At 35.0% G+C, this 25,592-nt stretch overlaps 1 long non-coding RNA gene across 1 annotated transcript in view; it reads right to left on the reverse strand.

The window, feature by feature from the left end:
* The window catches only part of LOC144283985 (uncharacterized), a 220,990-nt gene that overhangs the window by 38,575 nt on the left and 156,823 nt on the right, over positions 1-25,592 (reverse strand). Inside the window, exon 2 of the long non-coding RNA XR_013352468.1 lies at positions 17,985-18,087. This is a non-coding gene — a long non-coding RNA (uncharacterized LOC144283985). The remainder of the gene's footprint in view (positions 1-17,984; positions 18,088-25,592) is intronic.

Genomic DNA, 25,592 nt, shown 5'->3' on the forward strand with positions numbered 1-25,592 from the left:
TATTTCAAGGCTTGGGAATAACCCTCTGTGACCCATGGCTCCACCCTCTGTGCCCATGGCCCTGCCTCCGAGTCATCCTTCTCTTTGCAGAAAGCTAACATGTATTTGCAGCTCATTAGCTTTAAGAACTCCATGTATATTATATGAACATGTGTACACTATAAAAATGCAAACAATAAGAAGTGTGTGATTAAAGATCTAATATACTTATTATTTGTACCACCCCAATAGCAGCTGCTTCCCCTAAGGAAACACTGAAGCTATGAGTTTGATTCTCTTTATATCACTTTATGTATACATATGTAAAATGTGTATAGATAAAGAGAGACAGAAAGAAAAAGACAATTAGCTCTGATACTTTAGATACTATAGGAAGATAGCATTCAACCAGTTTATTTGCTAATGTGTTCCCTATGATCCATAAGAATATGAATTTCCACAGAATATGTCAAGATAACTAGTTAAGAATTGTTAATTTTTTAGGATGTTCTGTAGAAAAAGGTCAAGATTTCCATATTTATAAAGTGCTTCAAAATAATTCAAAGCATCCTATTTTTCCAGCTCAGTCTTCTTTGTGCAATAATCATACTTTAACCCTATTTTGCCAACATCTCACCTGTTTATTTATCTCTAGTCCAAGGACAATTTCTAGTATCACTCAGGGGTGGTATATATCATAGATATATCAACTCCTGACAACATGGAAGACTGCAATATTCATGATGCTTTCCATATATATATTTTTTTAACAGCTGAGACCCAATAATTTAAAATAGAATTGGCAGCTATGGAGTGTGAAATCAGTGTTGGCATCAACACAAGAATTTTTCATATTGCTTTTTAGTCACAGTCCTGGTTTTCCCTCTTACTGCTCTGGTGTAAAATATTCTCTCTCTCTCTCTTTTTTTTTTTTTTTCTTTAACAGGTGTTACTAAGAGTCAATTTTCATGCTATATTCTTTGTTGAATTTTTGAAAGATGTTTAACCTGAACAGGGATTTTGAAGAAAGGCTTCTCTGTGGAAACTAAATGTTATTTTACATTAGCTGCATCAGGATTCTTATGGTTATTTTCCATTTTGTGCAATTGTAGAGGTCTTAAGCAGCAGAAAGTAGAAGGGCCGTGTATTCTAACAATGCCGGCTGTTTAAATTGCCATTTCCACTACATTCATATTCTTCAACACTATCGAATATAACTTGGTACAAATTGTCATAAATGGAGTGTGCTGTGTTGAAAGAAGTTTAATCAGAAGGAGTAAAACATCTCTGTTATTCTTCATGCATTTATTCTGTTGTGTGAGAAATACTGAACTTGAGGGACAGAGGAATTTATTGGAAGAAAGAATCTCTGTATCAAATTTAGTGAGTAGAAATACAAGCAGATGTATTAGTAAATTCAAAAGAATCATATATTTCTGTTACAAACTTATGGAGAGAAAGAAAGACTCAAGAAGGAGAAAACACATAGAACCAAGGATGGCCCTCTTAGTCTCTAAAGTAAGAGGAATCAACAACACTAAAATTTAAACAAATGGAATTACATTCCCTAACATCTGCACTAATACACATAAGTGAATTAAATAATACTTAGACTGAGGAGACTCATACACAGTCCAGGAAGCTCCACACCCGAGAATATGGCAAATTTAAGTGATACATAAAATGTATGCTTGAGAGAGCTTTGGGATACTCCAGACCCATGATTCTCCCTTATTTGATTAATATCATCATAGGCTATAAATTATATAAGTGCTTATTCATGTCTTAACTGTTCAAATTCCTCACACTAAAAATCCACAGAAGGTATAAGGGATGAAGTTACTGTCCTGATGACTTGTATAAGGTGGTCTAGAATTGGAATGGTTTGGGCAGCTTACCACTTAGATTTCTATTCGTGCCCCAACTAATACCAAGGAAACTAGATGCTAACACGGAGACTCACCTATTTCAATCATTTATTCCTTTATTCAAGAAATACTACTATGTGACTATAATAGTAGCACTTTCTATTTACTAATTAAACTGGACATTTATTTTCATTAATAAAGCTATACCGGTTATTCTTCATAATAAAAACTAGAAAAAAAAATACACAGTGGAAGCAGAAAACAACATAATGATAACAGGAGAAAACTAAATAGGTGAATTAAAAGAAAAACTTGGAAAAATCCACAGAGCCATGAAAAAGGGACAGAAATTAAAATATGAGGAAAATATATTTTAAAAGAATAGATATAAGAATTCCAAAATACATGTAAGAACAACAGATATAGGAGGATAAAATATTTTTGGGGTTGACAAAAGGCAAGTTTTCAAACCAAGTGATTCAATTTCCTGGGTGAACTATTATTCTAGTTTTACCCTAAGAAAGTCAAACTTCAATAAGAAAAAAATCTTATCAAAATTCAGTTGGGGGAAAATATCACACACACACACACACACACACACACACACACACACACTATATTCATATAAGAAGTAATCAGCCAGGCTGGCTTAATACTTCCCTTATAACACAGGAAAATCAGAAGATTATTCAGCAACATAGGATGAGTTTTGAGTGGAAAAAAATTGCTACTCAAAAAAAGAATCCATACAATAGAAAATCACTTAACCTTCTTGAAGAATTTCATATAAAATTCACTTCAAGATGAAATTCATAACCTAACATAGGCCCAATCACTTCCTACCAACTTGGCTGCAATATCCATGTACCAAGCCATCACTATCCTTTACCTGGATTAGCACAAACACCTCTTGACTGGTTTCTCTGCCTATAGACTTTTATGTCTGTGGTCTATTCTCAACAAGTATTCAGTGATCCTGTTGAAATGTAAGTTAAAATGTGTCACTCAAGTATTCAAAGCCTTGTAATAGGACTATGTCTCAGAGTATAATCCAAGTTTCTCAAGTTCTCCACTGTCTCCACCTCCCAGAAGCAGGGTCTGGTTCCACTTCTGTTCCTTTACCTCATCTACTCTTCACCCCCTCTCCTTTCCAGCCTAAGCCTGCTAGCCTTCTTGAACATGCCAGATCTAAACTGCCTCCATGCCTTTCTATTTGTTCTTCCCTCTGTTTGAAATATTCTTTACTCAAAATCCCCTTATTCGCCCTTATTCACCTCGGGTTTTACTATAATGTCACCAGGCTGGACTCTCAGTTTACCTTTCCAGACATTCTCTGTCTCCTTTCCTTCTTGTATTTTCACTATATGTATTTCCTCTTAACCTACTGTATATTATATTTAAGTATTGATTTTACCCAAATGTTAGTATGTTAGTCTCGGAGGAACAGGGACTGTTGTGGCTTTTGTTCACTACAGTATATAAATGCTTTCAATTTTAACTAAATATTCATTAAAAGCATGAAATTTAAAAAACTAACATCTAATTCTCATACATTAATTAGAAAAGTAGGATAGATATGGCCTTAACGTGATAAAAAAAATTCCTATCTCAAACTAACAAAGTCATCATATTTAGTAGAAAAAATGGTAGTTAGATTCTAAACTTAGTGATTACAAACTCCAATCTGGAAATATGATAGTCAAATTAGTGGTCTTATTATCATTGGTATTCAGATTTTACACTAAGATTTATAACAGATGTAACTAGATAAAGAAATAATAAAATTTCTATAAAAAGGAGAAAATACCTTCTTTTGTGCATATGGTGATCATCTTCCTTGAAAAAAACTAGTGAGATGTGTAAATAGAGAAAATGATCAAAAATAAACACTCTGAGGACTCCCAGAGCAATTTGGGATGAATTTGAGAGAGGCTAAAGTTTCTGAAGAGAAGGCATAAGTGTAAATAGTAAAGTATTTTATTCTGTATTTTTATTTAATTATAATTGACATTGAACTATAATTGACATAAACTAATATTATATATATTAGTTTCAAGTATACAAAATAGTGACTTGATATTTTCATACATTATGGAATGATCCCCGCAATACTTTACCATCTGTCACCACACAAAAAAGTTACTGCAGTATTGTTCCCTATGCTGTACATGATATCCTCATGACTTATTTATTTTATAGCTAAAAGTTTGTACCTCTTAGTCCTCTTAGCCTATTTCACCTATGCCTGTGTTCCCCTACCCTCTGGCACCAGTTTATTCTCTGTATCATGAGTCTGTTTCTGTTACATTTTTTGTGCATTTGTTTTATTTTTTTAGATTTCACATGTAAGTGAAGTCACACAGCATTTATTTTTCTGTGGCTCAATTCACTTAGCATAATACTGTCTAGGTCCATCCATGTTGTTGCAGATGGCAAAATTTCATTATTTTTTATGGCTGAGTAATATTCCATTATATATACCACATCATATTTATTCATTTATGTATTTATGGATACTTAGATTTCTTCTGGTTGTTTTTGCTATCCTTTCAAAACACATCTCCCGGTAGAAGTAGCCTGGGAAGTGTTGGTTATTCTATATGATCTTTTATGGTATACTTTAGTTTTTCTGATTTTCCTCACACAAAGCCCTCTGATTTCTTGGGGTTTTTTTTGGTGTTAGTTCTCCTTTGAAAAACTTAGTTTTCCTTTCCCTTGTGCATTAATCAGAATTTCAGACAATATCAGGACATTGTGGTTGTATGGGGCATGTGCAAACTCAGAGCAAGGAGCAATCTCTTTGTCAGAATGTAGTAATAATGTATTTCACTCAATGTTGGGTGAATAAGATCCCTACTTAGTCACATGAAATGAATTATTTTCAGAAGTCAATGATTAACAGGTTAGAGAGAAGTTAAACTGAATTCAGTTAAACTACATCAAACTTAGCAACCAAAATCAGATTACTCTGATATCCTACTGGGTAGTTTTGTTTGTTTGTTTGTTTGTTTGTTTGTTTGGAAAACAAATACTTGCTTTTATTGTATTTTTCTTTACACTTAGATCTTATCGATTAAATTATTTTCTCTGGGAGACACCTGGGTGGCTCAGTGGTTGGGCGTCTGCCTTTGGCTCAGGCTGTGATCCCAGGGTCCAGGATCCAGTCCTGCATCAGGCTCTCTGTGGGGAGCCTGCTTCTCCCTCTGCCTGTGTCTCTGTCTGTGTGTGTGTGTGCGTCTCTCATGAATAAATAAATAAATCTTTAAAAAAATTATTTTCTTTGGAATGCTTTAGAGGGAGTATCTTCTCTATTAGAAAGCTGACTTTAAATATGATAATATATTATACACTGATTTACAAACACAACTTTCATTACTAAATAGTCACTGCTCATGACCAAATTGCATGCATTTCCTTTTGTATAGATTCCAATTTGCTCTAAGAAGTTAATTCACTATGTTCTGTTCGTGATTCATTCCCTCAAAACTGTTTCTAATTATACCTCCTTGATTTATTATTATTGCTTTGACTGATATGTATATAGCTCTACTTACCTTTGGCCTATCAGTTCTGTGGTTTGAATTGTATTTTTCTTTTCTAAAGTAATTGCAGTCCTATTTCCCAACATAAGTAGTTACACAGGTTTAATGATGAACTGATCATTCTGTTTTGCTGTATTAATTTTTTAAATGAATCTTAAATTTAAAATGTGCTTATTGATGCCAAAAAAACCACAATGTAAATTGGAGTGTACTAATTTATTAATTTCATCTCTTCCTTAAATGTAAGCTCATTTTCACAAATTCAAGCTACCGCTTTCTTACAGTCCCATGCATGTACACACAAACACACAAACATAGATAAAGGCATGATGTGTCATATATTTTGGCTAAAATTTTTAAAAATACTAAACATCATATACCTATGTTAAGTTAAAATAATGTGATTGGGAATATAATTGGAATAAGATAAATTTTAATTATTGCAAAAAAATACAATTGTATATCATCATCTAAGGAATTGGCTACAAAAATCTAAGTGACTCATGATGGAGTCTAAAATTTATGTGTCATCAAAAAATAATATAAGTAAAAATATCAAGAGCGATGTTAAACATTTAAATTCCTTAACAGTTAAAATTCACAAAAATAACTTCAAAAAGTATTTCAAAATATATTTGAAAGTTATGTACAGTATTTTTCCTTTCATTGAGATATATTTTGAACACATTTATTGCTAGTATATTTAAAAGCAGAGTTGTAAGAGAAGAAGAGAAATTAAATCAGTGTACTGCAGAAATTCAGTGCACTATATGAAGAGTACACTATAATACAGTACACAGTAATCTCAGAGTGACACAGTAATGTCAACTGTAAAACCAGGTCAGCATAGAGGTGCCTGGGTGGCTCAATCTGTTAAGTGACCAACTCTTGATTTCAGCTCTGGTCATGATCTCAAGGTCATGAGATTGAGCCCTGTGTCAGCTCTGCACTGGATATGGAGACTGCTTAAGATTCTCTCTCTCCTTCTCCTTCCTCCCCTCTCTAAAACAAAACAAAACAAAACAAACAAACAAACAAAAAGAATAGATCAACATACATTTCTCCTTTCTTTTTCTCCTGTTTCCTATAACTATCTTCTTGTCTGTCTTAACCTCTATTCCTTTCTATTATAGACCATTAAAAAAGTTAAGAATGGAGGCTTTGGTGTCACACTAATACTCATGTAAATTTTGTATTATCATCTTAAATATTTCTTTTCTATAACCTCAAAATAAGTATTGTAATTCATATGTGGTAAAAAATGTAAAGAAAAAAAATTAGTAAAAATATGAAAGTCTAACCAACCTGAGATGAAGAAAATGTTCTGTTGACATGACTGACTCATAAATGCATGTATTGATTGTACAACTGTATTTTTATTCTAAGATCAGAGAAAATATTCTTTCTCAAATATAGCCCAGCTAGTTGATATCACTGCTTAATATGCAAAATTAGGTAGAATTCCTTAATACTTCTTTTTTTAATTTTTAAACTTTTTTTTAAAGATTTTTTATTTATTTATTCATGAGAGACACAGAGAGAGAGAGAGAGAGAGACAGGCAGAGGGAAAAGCAGGCTCCATGCAGGGAGTCCGACGTGGGACTCTATCCCAGGTGTCCAGGATCATGCCCTGGGCTGAAGGCAGCACTAAACCTCTGAGTCACCCGGGCTGTTCATCCTTAATACTTTCTGATGAGATTTTCTTTGCTAAGAAATAAAATTCAATATTAAAATTTAAAAATTAAAAACTACTAAAATTTCAAGGATGAAATTTTTAAAAATGTAAATAAATGGAGATATTTGCCAAGTTCCTAGATTAGAAGATTAAATGTTTTTAAAATGTCAATTGTTAATTATTAATCTAGAAATTTATAAACTGTTTCTAAAATACACATGGAAAATAAAAAAATGAGATTCAATGACAAATGAATCTTGAAATAAAAGGATAAATCAATCTTGAAAAAAAGAGATAGTAATCTCTGAACTTAAAGCTATAGTAGCCAAAGCAGACATATATGGCGAATAAATTTTTGACAAAGGTGACAAGGAAATTTGATGAGAAAAGGCTAGTTTTTTGTGAAAAAAAAATTAATTCATAAAAACGAAGTATCATATAGAAAAGAAATTAATTAAAAAAAAAAAGAAAAGAAATTAATTATGATCCTTACCTCATGACATACACACAAGTCAATTCGAGATGGATAGCATAACATAAAGATTAAAACTTTAACTTTTGGGGAAAAAGCATAAAATCTTTGCCATTTTTGAAATAGGGAAAGATCTTTTAAAGGTACAGAAAAAGCAGTGACCATAAAAAAAATCATTTTAGAATTCTTCAAAATTAAAACTTTATCATAGTCAGACCTTAAAAAATGAAAAAGACATAGAGTAGAAGAGTAGAAAAAATATTTGAGATTATAATTATATATATATATATATGTATGTATCAGTGTTCTTGTCTTATACTCAGAATATATAAAGAATTTATACAACTGAATAATAAAATAAGAAGTAGTTCAATTAATAAGGGGGACCAGGGGAATCCCTGGGTGGCTCAGCGGTTTAGTGCCTGCCTTTGGCCCAGGGTGTGATCCTGGAGTCCTGGGATCAAGTCCCACTTCACGCTCCCTGCATGGAGCCTGCTTCTCCCTCTGCCTGTGTCTCTGCCTCTTTCTCTCTGTGTCTTTCATGAATAAATAAATAAAATCTTAAAAAAAAAAAAAAAAGAGGGACCAAAGACTTGACAGATGCATTACAAAGAAGATGCACAAATAGCCAGCAAATAAGCATATGAAAAGGTGACATCATTAGCTAACTGGTAAAGAAAAAAATTTTAAATGCAACACCAAAAAGTTCAAACTGTAAGTATGGTTAAATTTGAAAAGATTGATAATATCAAACTTTGTCAATATGAACCACTGGTGAAGCAATTGGTACTCCTGTGTATTGGGTGGGAATATAAAATAGTAGAGCCACTTAGGAAAAATTCAATGCAATCCTACTCTATAGCTTAACACCTCTACTTCTACAGAAATACACCACCAAAATTTTTGTACAACAGTGTTCATTGTAGCTATTCATCCTAACCCCAGACTAGAAACAATTCAAATGTCCTTCAAATGCTGATTGGATGTATAAATACAAATAACCCGGCAGTCATATAATACAATACTATTTGGCAAACAAAAGAAACAAATTAGTGTTACACTTCAGAAGATGCATGAATTGATACAACATACTTAGTGAAAGAAGCCAAATCCAAAAGAGGATAAACTGTCTGATTTCCATTCACTCACAGTTAAGAGCATACAGAAGTAACTTATGATAGCAGTAGACCTGGGAGTAGAGGTTGCCACTAGGGCCAAAAAAAAAAAAAAAAACAAAAGACCTCAAAAAGACAAATGGAAACTTTCTTGGGTGACAGAAATGTGTATATTAACTCAAGTGAAAGTTTCACAGACTATTACATTCGTTGCAACTCTAAACCTCTAAACCATATTTTTTTAAATTTGAATTTTATTGCATATAAATTAATAGAGAATAGGATTCAATGGAAAAGGGAGAATGCAAACACACAGGGACTTGCATGCAACATGAGAAAACACTGTGTCCAAAAAAAATATTTAAAATGAAAAAGAACACAATATCTATTGTTGATAAAGAAATAGAGTAATGGAATTTCTCAAATAAGGCTGGTACCAATGTAAATTGCTAAAAGCCCTTTGAAAAACTGGCAGTCGAATACCTTCATTTCTATAACCAAGCAGTTTTACTCCTGGTTATATTTCCAACAGGAATGTGTACACATTTTTACCACGAGTCATTTGCTAGAAGATTTATGGCACCACTATTGGTAAAAGCCGAAAGTTAGAAAATAACCAAATGCACCCAACAGTAGCATGCATAAGCAAATTATGATATATTTATACAATAAAACTTTACATAATAATGAGATAAATGATTTACAGCAACTACATAATGGGCAAATTTCCCAAAAATAATTTTGAGCAAAGTCAGTCCGAAGGAAGAGTATATGTCCTATATGTATATAGCAAAATAGCATATATAATGCACAAAACAAAACAAAACAAATCAAGCCAATCTACACTCTAAAGAGGCAAGTAGGGACACCTGGGTGGCTCAGTGGTTGAGCACCTGCCTTCCACTTGGGGCGTGATCCCACGGTCCTGGGATCAAGTCCCACATCAGGCTCTCTATGTGTAGCCTACTTCTCCCTCTGCCTGTGTCTCTGCCTCTCTCTCTGTGTCTCTCACGAATAAATAAATAAAATATTTAAAAAAGATAGAGGTAAGTAGTGACTTGGGGCAAAGAAGGAAAGAGATTGACTATATGTGTGTAAAGGAGATTCCAAGTGCCGAACAGCAAGGAATCTCTCATTGGTCTAGCCCTGGACAAATGGGCAGCCCCAGTGGCGCAGCAGTTTAGCGCCGCCTGCAGCCCAGGGCGTGAGCTGGAGACCCTGGATTGAGTCCCACGTCAGGCTCCCTGCATGGAGCCTGCTTTTCTCCCTCTGCCTGTGTCTCTGCCTCTCTCTCTCTCTCTCTCTCTCTCTGCATCTCTATGAATAAGTAAATAAAATCTTAAAAAAAAAAAAAAAAAGAGTAGTCAGCACATGGAAATTTATCAGGCTCTTTGACCTTAATCCAGTCTTTAAAAAAATACTTTTTGTGAAGTTACATATTGAATAATGCAAAGGGATAGTCAACACCCTAACCCAGAAAAAAAGCAAACGTCACAGGAATGATTTTAACATGTTAATTGGTTCAGAAATCCTACCACAGAGTCTTGGAGGCAACGTGGTTTTTGTTGTTGTTGTTGTTGTTGTTGTTGTTGTTGTTAAATTCTGCACCTGGGCTCAGAAGCCATTAGATTCCTGACTGATTCTAGTTAAAATGAAATTTTTTATCTGATTAATATTTTTAAGCATTAGCATTTCCACCCATGAAGTGAGAGTATTATGTTTGCTCATCTATATGATTATTTCTACCTGTAAAATTCTTTGAATCTGTTGTACAAGATAGATACAGTAGTTTAAAATATTTTAACTTTTCATGCAATTAAAATACAGAATGTTAATATTGTAATGTTTTTATTTAATTATAAATAATCTCTTAAATATTTACTAAAAGAGAAAAATAATTTGTTGAATTCTTCATCCCATTGGCCTTGGCAGTAGCTGACACTGATTAAATCGTAAATGAAGTCTATTGAAAAGCAAAGGATCTTAAGAGTTGCTTAATGCCAGCAGCATTTGTTGGGTCCACGTTTCTCTAAATTTCACTGTGATTTCATTATATGGAGTTTAAAATGTGCATGTAAGGCTTCTGTTAAGGGGTACAATTATCCCATCTTTATTTTTATGATTTCTAAATGCCACATTAACTGCATTGGTATCGATTCAGATAATAAAATGGCAATCAGTATTCAATGAATTGGATAATTTTCTTATGAACGTGAGGACATAGTGTCTATCTACTTTTATATTCATGTTTTTATTTCAGCTCCCAGGACACCTTTCTTTCACAACTCATTAAGTCTCTCAGTGTGTGGAAGCTTTTGGATTATTTAGCTTCTAATAAAATACTCCATTCAATATAATCCCTAGAAAAGGTAGACCACATCTAAAATGATTTTTATTTATTCCTCCTTTTTATAGTAATAAAATGATGTCCTCTGGTTCTACAAATGCACGAATAAACATTTTTAGGAAAAATTTTTAGGCATCATGACTTTTAATTTTTGTTCTCATTCTCGAACCAATAAATTTATATAGTAGGATTCTTCTCACTGCCAAAAAGACAAAACAAAACAAAAATTAAAGGTCTCATACCCAAAACTACAAATGTTAGGAAAACAATAAACTTCATGGAACAAGAACTATTAAAATTTATAGCAGGCATCCATCATGAATTTTCACTCTTGAAATCGACTAACCATTCTTTTAAGCAGAGGATTGCTGTTTCCACTAATTTAATTTCTTGGCTGCTATGGGCCTGAGTTGGTGGATTAGAAAAAATAACCATTGAGGGACCCATTCTTACCCTGTCCTGTCATTTCCTAAGGCAGGTTTTAAAAATCCAGGGTCACATGGAACTGTAAACTTGGAGCCATATATTCATCTTTTTTACCAACACCTGTACTTTAAAAGTTTCATGGTCACAAATCTAATGTGCACAAAACAGAACTCATCTTCTCAAATCCGTTTATACTGTGTTCACAAAGGACTCAATTTGCCTGAGTTCACGTTTCCACGAGAAAGGACCAAACTAGGGTTCATACTTCTGCTTCTCTCTTTCTGCTTCTTATATAATTGCTGTATTTGCAAGAAACCAGATACACTTGGTTGAGCTCCTTCAGGGCATCTGTTTTATTCAATCTCCCTGCAGGGAAGATGCTCTCAGATTTGCTTTCCCACAATACACCTCTGAGGGAGATGTCCCAATAGCAATTCTGCTTATGATTGCTTGGGTAAATCTGTTTAATTCAGGGGTAGAGATTAGAAGTGCCCACATATGTAATTGCACACTTCATTTCAGCCTTATCTACAGTATAATTACTATTTTGAACTCCAGTCACTCTATTCTTATCTTTCTATTTTAGGGAGAGAGGAGAATGTTAGGCAAACAGCAGGTTTACCATATCTGTGTGTATGTGTGTGTGTGTACCTTTTTTTTAAGATTTTATTTATTTATTCATGAGACACAGAGAGAGAGAGAGAGAGAGAGGCAGAGACACAGGCAGAGGGAGAAGCAGGCTCCATGCAGGGAGCCCGACGTGGGACTCGATTCCGGGTCTCCAGGATCACGCCCTGGGCTGAAGGCGGCGCTAAACCGCTGAGCCACCCGGGCTGCCCTGTGTGTGTACTTTTAATGAGATAAATCAAATACCTGATATATCACAAAGTTGTGCAACGATCACCACTACAGAATTCTAGAACATTTTCATCATCCTGCAAAAGACATGCTATACCCATTAGCACTTATCCTCCTGCCTTCTCCTCTGCAGCCTGTTAACTAATCTACTGTCTGACTGGATGGATTTGCTTATTCTAGACATTTCATAAAAGCAGAATCATACACTCTGTGGCCTTTTAGGTCTGGCTTCTTTTACTTAGCATCATGTTTTCCTTTTTTTTTTTTTTTTTTTTTTAAGATTTTATTTATTTATTTATTTATTTATTTATTTATTTATGAGAGACACAGGCAGAGAGACACAGGCAGAAGGAGAAGCAGGCTTCTCGCAGGGAGCCTGATGCAGGCCTCGATCCCTGCACTGGGATCACGCCCAGAGCTGAAGGCAGAAGCTCAACCACTGAGCCACCCAGGCATCCCAGCATCATGTTTTCAAAGTTCATCCAGGTTGTGGCATGAATCTGTACTTCATTCCTTTTTATGTCAAAAAATATTTCATCATTTCATCATATCATTCATAGATATACTCATTTTGTCAGTCCATCAGTTGACATATATCTGTCTCTATTTTGGATTTTATGAATAATGCTATGAATATTTGCATACAAGTTTTTTCATGGACATATATTTTCATTTATCTTGGGGGTATATATATATATATATATATATGGAATTTTTAGGCTATGTGGTAACTCTATATTTAATTTTTGAGAATTTTGAGAAACTACCAAACTCCTTTCCAAAGTGGCTATGCCATTTTACTTTCAAGATACAATATTTGATGGTTCTAATTTTTCCACATATTCACTAATGCTTGTCCATCTTTTTATTATAGCCATTCTAGTGGGTGCGAAGTAGTTTCTCATCATGGTTTTGACTTCTATTTCCCCAATGATGTTAAGGATCATTTATGATCCTTACCACCACCATTTTTATCTTCCTTGGGGAAATCACTATTCAAACTGTTTGCCAATTTTTATTTTGAATTATCTGGATTTTTTATTGTTAAGCTGTGATGATTTTTATAATTTTTTAGATATCAGATGTAGCATTGGCCATTATTTTCTCTCCTGTGCATTTTTTACTTTCTTGACTGTGTGCTTTGAAGTACAAAAGATATTATTTTAGATGAAGTATGATGTATCTATTTGTTGTTTGATTGCTTGTAGCTTTTAGACCATATCTAAGAAATCATTATTTAATGCAAGGTCATAAAGATGTACACTTAAGTATTCTTCTAAGAATGTTATATTCTGATCTCTTACATTTAGGCCATTGGTCCATTTAGAGTCAATTTTTGTATATGGTGGGGGAAAGGAGTCCTTTTTTGTTTTTAAAGATTCTTTTTATTTGAGAGACTAAAAGAGAGAGAAGGAGAGAGCATAAGCACATGAATGGGGGCAGGAGCAAAGGCAGAGGGAGAATCAGACTCGCTACTGAGCAGGGAGCTGGATGCTGGGCTCAAACCCAGGATCCTGAGATCATGACCTGAGCCGAAGGTAGATGCTTAACTGATAGAGCTACACAGGTGCCCTGAGAAAGGAGTCCAATACCTGTATTTTAATCATTTTCAACTTGAGAGAGAAAGAAAGGGCTATTATTCACCGGTCTCCTGTAAATTCAACAATTACAATATTAATGCTAATGACTACAACTTTTTTGCTTTAGTAAATCCAGTCTTCAACTCTCCTCTAAGTTCCTGTTGTTTCTATGTAACTTCATACTTACATCCTTCATTGGCTATTGGATGCTTTCTATACCTTTCAGTAAATCATATGGCCAAATTCTAGGAATACTTTCAAACACATTTTGAGTTAAATACCCTATTAACAAGCCCTGTAGTCCATCACACCACATTTTCCCCTGGGGGACTGATGTTGCCTCTGAACTGGGTCCATATTATCTTCTTATAGCTCATTCTCCAGAAAAGCCAAATCAACACTTTTTAAACACACAGCAAATCAAATAACTCTACTCTGTTAATTACTCCATGACTTCCTCCCTGGAGAGTGATTTTGTCTCTAAGGGGAAATGTGTCAATGTTTGGAGATGTTTTTTATAGTCACAGTGAAGGGAAGGTGCTATGGGTGTCTCATATGTAAAAGATAAGTATGCTGCTAAACATCCTAAACATCCATTTTCTGGCCTCAAATTTTGGTAATACCAAGCTTGAGATGCCCTGTATTTCACTTAGAATAAAACCTGAAATCATTACTGTGCACTAGAGAACTCTACATAAGCCTTGCCTACCTTTTAGATCTTACCTCCCATTTGCCACCTCACACAGTATACTTTAACCACATATCGTGTTTCTTTAAAATACAAAGCTATTTTCTGAATCAAAGTCCTTAAAGTCTTTGCTCTGCATGGAATACTCTCCCTCTAGATTTTTTGCCTGGTTGACCCCTTGCTATCACCCAGGCCTCTGTTCAAACATAACCTCCTTAGATTCAAGCCCTCAGAGCCACAAAGATAGCATTTTAGAAGCGGGGATTTTAAGGGGATCACAGGAAGAGAAACTCATGATGAAGAAAATGGAAGAATTATAGACTGTCTTTATAAATAGCATAGGTTGAATAGCTGAAATATGTAGTGAATGCAGCTGAAAGTTCAGTTGCCTGAGATGGGCAATGACATACCTAAATAAATGTTAACTGAGGCACCTGGCTTAGTAGGGGTAATTGTCCAATTCTTGATTTTGGCTCAGGTTGTGAGATCTGGCCCTGTGTCATAGGGCTCCACACTGGGCATGAAACCTGCTTAAGATTCTCTTTCTTGCTCTCCCTCTGCCCCTCTCTTAAATGAATGAATGAATCAACATGTGTATGTATGTACATATGTATGTATTATGTTTGTTAACTCATGGCTGGGAATTGCTGGGTAGGCATGATAGAATGCCAATAGGAAAAAAGATTGAGATTCCCATTAGGATCCAAATTGGATTGGAGGAAGGGTGAGGGGAAGTGAAGAAGGTGCTTATGGAGTGTAAGAATTATGAAAAGGGGGTCATTGAGAGGACTATTGAAGGTAACAAGTAGGGCAGGAAAATGTTTCATAAAAGCAAAGGGATACAGGCTGTGGACAGATAATTATTTCAAAGATTCAGATCTTAAAGGCAGTAATTCCCACTGATAATTAGATACAATGGTAGCTATCCCAGTGAAGACAAAAATAGAATTACATGGAAATCCTTGGAGCCTAAATGATTAAAAAAAAAAAAAAAGCAAACAAACATAAAAACTATGTGCAGGAGTGGCAGAGGAGTTAACACATAAATATCCAATTCTCCAACTATAAGGACAAGAGATCAAGGTGAGAAGACTTCAGATTTTAAGCTGAAGTCAATCAAGAAGGTATTAATTGGGACCGGAAGTTCTTGTTACAAAGTCACATCAATTAATAGTTGCTGCCTGGAACACTCATTGTAATGAGAATGATAGGACAATTTTAAGGCTGGACCAAGTTCAGCAGGAAAGAGGGTCCTTAAGAATAGAGGGAAGGAAGAAGTGGTGGCATCTCTTCCGGGTGTTCCTAGTTGTTATTATAAGAAAGACCTCAGCAACTGAAAGAGTACAAAGGTATAATAATAGGGAATGAAAATCCTAGACTGTAAGAAGTGGGGAGCTAATCATCAGGCAATAACATGTGAAAGAAAGTGGAGAGGAGAACAAAGAATGTTGATTCTCTTTTCTGAAATGTATGCAGTGTGTTCTGAGATGCAGGGCTTCTGTATGAGCGAATTGCTGGGGAATTGATCAAAGTGGGGTTGGAGAAGTGGAGGAAGACTTGGATTCAAGTGACAAGGAGAGGTAAAACTTTTGAGTACATAGGTTAAATAAGATTGACCCTTTGGACAACATATAACCCAGAGCCTTTTATGAGAGTGAGTTTTGGTGTGAAAAGCCAGGCCTCTTTCTTGTCATAATGTAATGTGACCATGTGTCAGAGAGATTCTTTTCTTCTCCACATTCTCCTCAAAGGGCGAAAGAAGGATTTTGTTTGTTTGTTTAATTGCAATACAATATCTCCCCCAGACATCCTTACCCTCTGAGTCAAAGTTGGGTTTGACACATAAGTTATCATTAAGCCCCATTACTTTTTTAAGCTGTTTTTAAGTTGTTTTGTGTTGCTTTCCATTACATAAATACTATCAAAGAAAAGACGTAGGATTTGATTATCAGTTAAAATGTCAGTTGAACTGAAAATCAGTGGGTGGAAAAGCTCAAGAGCCACTTACGATTTTAAAACTGAACAGACAAAGCTAGTTGAGTAAATAAATGTTGCTTTTAAACATCACATTAATTTTGCTATCTAGACTAAGGGAAATGATATTATGGATGGTCCTTCTAGTACTGAAATTACTGTTGTTCATAATTTTGACATGTCTTTCTAAAACACATGATGCACTTTAGAGAGAATCCAGCCTGGATGTACTTCCAGTATCTTACATCGATATAAAAAGGTCATAAAGGACCTCCACATTTGTATTCACAGATATGTAGCTAGCTTCATACCATATAAACCATTGGCACCTACAGGACAACGATAACAAATACCTTTGGTGAAATTCACTTATGATATGATTGGCATTATTTTTCCAGACAGATCTCGTAGAATGAGGCCACTCTCTACTATAGAGAATTTCCATTGGTAATATTAGTTGTTTGCAAAGTTTTTCCTAAAGTTGAGTCAGATTCACATATTTTTCTATCATACAGACAATTACTTCCAAGCTCCTGGGAGTGTTGTCACTAAGCACTTTCTCTCATGCCCACACTTCATGAATTCCTAGGGAAGCCTCATGTTTATTTGACCATAGAAGAAATATATTTAGCCATAATAGAAGTTATATTTTCAATTCCCAAGAGGTAAAAAAGATAAGTCTATCATTACTAGCAGCTTTCTCATCTCTGCATACTACTCAAACACATAGCATTACCAAGATACATGGTTGTAATTTTCAAAGAAATAAAGCATTATATAACATGTAGAGATAAAACAACATTAACATACGATACAATAAAATATGAACTATGTAAATAAATTTTACATGACATTGCTTATCATTTTATTATTTAGCATCTCTTCAGAACGGTTAGTGAGGTAGGAGTTATCTGTCTCAATGGAATACTACACACTCACATCTATTTTCACTAGGAATTTATATGTAAAATAATCTAAGGAAGGCAATTTTGAAAATTCAAAGCATATTGGATTTGGCACACACATATAATAAATATGCATCTTATAATACTGGAGATTCATTTAAAATTTTAGGACCTCATTAAAATGAACAAAGTAGAGATTCTAGCAGAAAAGATCAAAATCACAAGTCACATGTATTATGCTTCAGTTACACATCAAACATTAGGGAAGAACTGTGGATTTACTCAGAGTACCCAATCTGAAGGACACAAAAGCCACTTATATGTAAATGTGTAAATTCATATCTTAGTTGTTCAGCTAATGATAGGTATCAGATGGGAAAGATAAGTATTAGATTCCTGAGTTGTGTGTACTTTAAATTTCCATTTTCAAAGTTAACAAAGTACTTTTTTCTACCTTGTTTAAGATCCTACTCAGTGCAGCCTAAAAATGATGCAATAACAGTTGGCAACAACATTTCAGTGGCTTACAGTAACATGCACACACTTGTCACTCACGCTGCATGGCCATGCACACTGGCTCTGGCTCTCCTCCTAGTTACTGCCATTCTAGGGCTCAGCCTGAACTGGAGGCCCCTCCTTCTGGGCTCATGTAGGTCTCCTGGAAGACAGAAGAGAGGGTGGGGAAGGAAATGGCTGTGAAAAACAAGACCTTAGTGTGATAGGGAAAAGATCCTCTCATGGGGAGACCTCATAAAGTGAAAGTAGATCTATAAACAGTAAATCAACCTAGCCCAATATATTCATATAATTTTTACTTGAGCCCTATTCTGAGTAGGGAGGCAGAGAATTTGGACAGAGTAACTAAAATGGACAAATTTTAACTGTTTATTTTTAACCTTGTCTGGCCCATCTCCTCGGTTTTTAAGTTGTCTTCTTATTTACTGCCTCGGTTTTTCAATGAAATCCCTCATCTCTGTGTTTATGCCTTTTTCTGATAAACTGGCTGTTTTCTGTGTATGTCCTCAGGGTAGGGATTTGACTTCACTGTGGTTACTCTGATAAATCTACCTAAAACTTCTCAGGAAGAAAGGGCAGAGATTCTCTTTTTGGCATATGAATGTGTTTCAGTATTATACTACAAACTTTGTGGTTTTTCTCTTAAGGTCCATTTATAAAAATAAAAAAGATCCATTTATAGAATTATTAGGAAATATTTTTTTTCTGAAACAAATATAATCTAGAGTGAAAAATCTCTCTATTGTAATGTCATCTATCATAAGTTTACACAGATAAGCTGTGGAGCTGACCTATTTTGTTGGTCCCAATGGATAGACTTTCACAAGCAAACTTAGAGCTCTATACCAAATCGGTAGGAAGCATTCTTTTATTTAAAAATTGAGTATTGACTAATACATCTGGAACAGATACTTTCCAAGAGTTACAGTACTGGCAGGTATTTTTGCAATAGGACAAATTAAGGAATATCAAAAACTAAAATGGAGTATGACTAAAAATGGCCTTTTTTGTACACAACTGAATTATTGTACTTAGGTTATTTTTGTAATGAGAACACATAAAATAATTTAAGCAAAGAAAAATGAGGAGCTCCTGGGTAGCTCAGTTGCTTAAGCCTCCAACTCTTGATTTCAGCTCAGGTCATGATCTCAGGGTTGTGAGATCCAGCCTCACCCCACCCCACTGTCCCCCCAACCCCCACCCCCACATCCAACTACACACTGGATATGGAGCCTGTTTAGGATTTCTCTTTCTCTGCCTCTCCCCACACTCCCTGCCCCAGCTCGCATGCACATGCTCTTTCCCTCTCTCTTAAGAAAAGAAAAAATAAGTAACCTGACTCATGACCTACATAGTGTACCTTTTTATCTGACCAATAGTGTTTCTCTAGGAACCCTGGTGACAGGCAAGGACTGTTATGGGGCAGGAATTACCCTTATTCCTCCTGTAGCTTCTTTGTTCTCAGAAATCAGAAGCTTCATTTTTTTTTTTTTTTCTGTACTCCAGTGTATGTTATTCACAACGTAAAGTAACTATTACCTATCAAAGTTATTTTCAGCTGGTTAGAATGGCCATGTGCTGTGGATCCCAGGTGGGAGGAATTGGGATGCAATGGATAGAAGACACTGATGACCTCTTCACTATAAGTGTCGGTGTAATTTTCCCTAAAATTTCCTATAAATTTAGGCACATTGCTCAATGGACAAATAAAACTTATGGTCTCCTCAGTTTCATTACCCTGTTCATTTTTCCCCCTTTGCAGAACTAGAATGTATTGATTTGCAAAGTGACCCTCAGTATATGGAGGGCAAGGAGAGATCTAAGAAAGAGGCAGTCCCTTCCAAATTAGTAGGGGGCAGGTTTAACACGGGAGAGAACTTGCATGAGGTTTGTCTTGGGCAGCTATGAGATGAGTAGATCCCTACACCTGCTAGCCAAGGTCTGTCTCTCTCTCTTTCTCTCTCTCTCTCAAGGTTATGACCCTAAAAATGGCTCTGATTGTGGGAATGGTGGGAAGACATACATTCCAAGGACAGGAAGGGAGATAAGGAGCCTCCAATCGCCAGGATCCAGCTCCCAGGGCATGGATAGCCACATTCTTTCAATGCCTTCCTCCAGCAGAATGTTTTGAGTTAAAGGGCCATCTGTTTCCGTCACAATCCTGAGTTATAACGCAAACTAATGTAAGTTCTATTATCTTGAGATAATGTCTGTATCCAGTGCTTCCTTCTCTAAATTTGATCTCCATTCAACAATTTCATTTAAAATATCTTTAGGATCCTATAATGTACAGGCACACTTCTGTACATTGGGGATATAAAATAGAAGCCAGAAAAAAAATAAAAACAAAACAAAACAAAATAGAAGCCAGCAACATTCCTCATCTTTATCTTCTGTTTGGGAGTAGTGGTAGGGAGCAGGAACAGTGTCAAGAAAGAAGTGTAGTTCTGCTATAGTTCAAATGGAATTTCTGAGAGACCATTCTGGCTAAGAAGAAAGAGGGTGAGCATGGGGGGAGTACCTTTGACCCTTGAACAGTGGAAGTTAGGGGCACCAACCCCCTCCCCCCCACACAGTTGAAAATCTGCATTTAACTTGATTCCCCCCATATTTACCTACTAACAGCCAACCGTTGATCAGAAGCCTTACCAATGACATGTACAGGCAATTAACACATATTGGTTATGTTATATGTATTATATAATATATTCTTACAATAAAATAAGCTGAAGAAAGAAATGTAGAGAAAATACATTTATAGTACTGTATTTATGAAAAGAAAACACATATATGTGGACCTGCCCAGCTCAAAAATGTACTGTTCAAGGCTCAATAATATTTTACTGAAGAGAAGAAGACTGAAATGGTTTTAGTAGATTTACTTCTATCACAGAAACTATTTTCATCTGTCCTATTATTTTTAGTCCAATAGCATTCTCTGAGGATTTTCCATACAAATTCCACCAAAGCTAATTTACTCATTAGTCTCATAAAATGCACATTCATTTGTGCCTTGACTCATCACTTCATACTCACTCTCCACACACACAGTCTCACCTCCACTGGTTACTTCTTTCTCCAGAGATTGGTTCATATCCCCAGTTCCTTCATTAAAGCTCCCCTGGGCATTTCCACTCATGTTTATCTCTTCCCATTCATTACAATCAATAGCACCTCACACTTTTACGTAAATACTGGAGTATCTGACTTACACATTTTCCATCCTTACTAAGGCAACAGAGTAGGTCTCATATTTCTGGGGGTTTTTTGTTTTTTGTTTCTATCTGATAATGCCTTTGAAATATCAAATAACAACTTAGTATCACTGTGCAGGTCAACCCAATATGAAACACCTGCTCAGCAAAGTCACCAATAAAATGTCTCCCCAATGCATATGGCATCTGCCTGCCACTGGTGGAGGTGGTCTGTCTAACCTGTGACTGCGTGATTTAAAAATACATTGAACATTATGTCGTTTACGAATAATATGTCTACAAAAACAACAAAGTGAAATGCCAAAAAATTTTAAGTTAATTCCCAGTCATAAATTTTCCCTCTATTATCAAAACCCAGATGACCAGAGTAAATAACTTATATACATTTTAGCAAGTGCATCTGCTGTTTTACTTGCAGTTGTTTAGGAATGATAATAATGATAAATTTTAACCATTACTACTACTGATGACAGTGATAGCAAATGCTAGTACAGTACTTACTCTTCTAAGTACTTTATATACATTATCACATGTCATCCTTTCAACAACCTTACTATTCCCATTTTACAGAGAGGAAAAGGAAGGATAACAAAGTAAAATAAGTGACCCATGGCCACACAGCAGCCAAGGTTGGAAGGGGAACTCACGAACCAGGTTCTAGAGCCCATTTTCTGAAACTACTAGGTCATATGGCCTCTCTTATTACTCCAAGTCTCCTAATTGTAGAAATGTGTGTCAGCTCTACTCAATGTCATTTCAAAAGTCAACAGGAGCTATTCGGAGAAGCATCTATTTGGCCCCTTTATTATGAGTAACTATACGTGCACTTGGTTACACACTTGAGTGGGTGAAGGCAAACACTTAGGATGGTGACAAATTCACACAGGCATCTGAAGAAATATAACCATCTACAGAAAGGAGGAAAAGCAAGTATTAATGCTAGCACACATAATTCACCTTCTCTGCATATATTTTTATATAATGCAATGGAATAAAACATAAATATCATTGCTTAGTGGACACTAGCTATAATGTGACACTTTTTAACAACGTGGACAAAATTATCACATTTGGCAGTAAAAGTTGCCAATATGGTTCTGAGGCATTTATAGACTACTTATGAGGTGTTTTGGGAAGGTGATAAGCGAAAGTGTACTTAAATCAATAGAAGTAAACATAAAAGTATGGTTGTGGGCCTCAGAAATTACAAAAGAACTAAACATAATTGAATTCTTGCTATTTTTTTCAGATGAAAATGGCTATGCTTACTAAGACATCCAGTTATTGAACAGAAAACTAAAAAACTAAAGTTATCAGTATACCACATATTTCATTATAATAAGCAATGGAAGAATGTTATTGGTCCCACAAATCAAAAGAAGAGTTGATTCCATCCTGTCTCAGGTGCCAGGAAAACAACAGTCAATTTTTCTAATTTTTCTTCAGTAAAGTGGGAAGGGTTTTATTTTTTTGTCTATAAAGCAAGTAAAAAAATTCCCCCCATCCTTGTTTTTATTTTCTTGAAATTGAATGTCTTGCTACATTTACTTTCATCCTGTTTTAGACTTCAAAATTCTTAATATAAAATTTTCTTCAGTTCGGTCTGATTTGCCAAAAGCATTTATTTCTGTTCTGTTGTTGTTTTAATTCTTGGGATACTCCTGCACTTTTTTCTAGAATTTCTTGCTTTCTCTCAGTGTCTCTATCTCCCTCTACTTCTCCCTTTCTCTTTATTTCCCTCTTTCTCTTCCCTCTCTCTTCTCAGAACACTGGATTCCAAAGGACATTTGTCCCTTAATTATTCCTCTCTAATTCTTCTTTATTTTAAATAGGTAACAGAGTAAAGAGCATACTCTCCCAACTCACAGACTACCCCCTAAATGATCAGTTTCCATCCTGGTACCATACACCCTTACTAGTTTTTATGTACTTTTTCAGATTTTAAAAATTTTATCCTTTGAAAATTTAAAAACACATAGTTCTGTATTTTTTAAAAAATATAAGTAAAATATAATATTTTGGACCTTGCACTTTTTGAGAATCTACCTTAGAGCTTTGTCTGTGTCAGCCCATTTATATATTCTCATTTTTAATCTTTCTTTTTCACTGGTACTATATTTAAAAAAAAATTATAATCATGTAATATTATACAAATTATATATATAAAATACTTATTTTTTTAAGATTTTATTTATTTATTCATAGAAATGCAGAGAGAGAGAGAGGCAGAGACACACGCAGAGGGAGGGAGAAGCAGGCTCCATGCAGGGAGCCTGACGTGGGACTCGATCCAGGGCCTCCAGGATCACACCCTGGGCTGCAGGTGGCGCTAAACCGCTGCGCCACCGGGGCTGCCCATAAAATACTTGTAAGTAAATTCCCATGAACTTTCTGTCATACGTAGTAATAAAATGTTACATATAGCATTCCATCTACTAATGGGCTCCTTCCTTATCCTCTCCCATTTCTCCCCAGAGAGAATTATTCTCTTCATCTTTGTGTTATAGTCATTGTGCTTTTGAAATTTTGTTCTAATTTGTTTTTACTCAGAAACAATATTTTTCAGTTTTTAAAGCTTTATTTTATTTTATTTTATTTAAAGATTTTATTTATTCATGAGAGACACAGAGAGAGAGAGGCAGAGACACAGGAGAGGGAGAAGCAGGCTCCATGCAGGGAGGCCAACGCAGGACTGGATCCCGGGACTCCAGGATCACATCCTGGACTGAAGACAGTGCTAAACCGCTGAGCCACCCGGGCTGCCCCTCAGTTTTTAAAGCTTTATAAAAATAATATTATATTGTAAACAGTATTCTAAAATTTACTTTTCCACTCAATACCACATTGATACTAATAGTTTTAATTAATTTACTCTAATTGATTATGAAATTCCATCCTGTGAATATACCACAACTGATTTATTGACCTTTCTGTTGATTGACTTTGAATTGTTTCTCTTTTTTTTTTTTTTCCTACAATGGGCAAAGCTGCTTTTAAATTCTTACATGTCTCTAGGAAACATCAGACTTTATATAAGGTATTTGAGGCATTTGCCTATATGAGAAAGAATTGCTGACTTAGCATGAGAATGCTCAACTTTAAAAGATAATGCCATTTTTTTATTCAAAATGGTTGTACAGGTTTATACTGCAAATGTATAAAAGGGATTCCTTTCATTCATATCCATTTCAACACTTGGTATTGCCAAAACTCTTATATCTGTGTCCATTCCTCTTAGATGTATATTTAAGAGTGAATTTATGAAGTCACAGGTTGTTGTATATTTAACTTTAATGGAAATCACCAGTTTTCCAAAGCTGTTATCTATCTTCTTTTCCCTGAAAAAAGTAATATTGTATAATCTATCTCTCTGCTTCTATTCCTCTAATTTCTTTCGTGTGTGTGTGTGTGTGTGTGTGTGAAAAATGATGTTATTATAAAGTATTTATGTCAAACTATATTGACTCCAGGGATTATGACTTTGTTGTGAATCAATGATTCAATGATTTTGATAAATAATTTTGAGATCTCCAGCTGTGTAGGCACAGGGTAGAGCTGCAAATCATGTGACCTGATTTGCGTTGTAGTCAATTTTATAGAAACTCTTAAAATAAGACATTCCCCACTCCAATTCAGCTTCCTTTTTAGTAATTTGTGAGGATTTCAGTCAATGGTCCGAGAGCTCTTATATACTATAATGGGAGCTTTTTTCATGTTGTTTCTCTCAGGATTCATCATAGCATTGTAATATCACTCCTCCCCTTCCTAATTTAGCTGTTATCACTGAAAATGCATTTTCTATAAAACTTAAAAGTAAATAATTTTATCAAGTGTTAAAGAAAAAAAGTTTTCCAAGCTATTTAAGACAAAAATGTATGCTGAACATAGAAATGCGAGAAGTTCAGGAAACAAAAAAAAGAATCAGATAAAAAAGTCAATTGATATAAGTAAATTCAACAGAAAAAAAAAATGATGGGAATATTTAATGATTTTTTTGTATGTTAGGAAATATTGTTGATCATTAGCCATTTTAATAGAAGGAAAATAAAGCCTTTTTCTACGATTATAGTGTCTCTGAACCATTCTCTCTTCTTCTCTCTGCTTATTTATATACTTAAGACAATTGGCAAGCACTAATTTGATCTTAACAATATATTCACATTTACTGTTTTAATCTACTTCTCTGACTTCTCTGAATTTATTTCCATTTGTCCTGTCTTTTAGGGAAAACAACTTCGAGAAATGACTGTGTATTTCAGACACTGTTTTACCTCTACTATATGCACTAGAACTTTTGCTCCCTACTTACGTGCAACCTGATTCTTTTCAAGACCTATGACGTTGCAAAAAGGTGTCTGGATGTTACTTTCTGTGGTCATCAGGCACCTATATAAAACACATGAGCAAGGAAGTTTGTTGTGGTAATGGATAG

Source organism: Canis aureus, chromosome 15 (assembly GCF_053574225.1).
Source record: "Canis aureus isolate CA01 chromosome 15, VMU_Caureus_v.1.0, whole genome shotgun sequence".
NCBI lineage: Eukaryota > Metazoa > Chordata > Mammalia > Carnivora > Canidae > Canis > Canis aureus.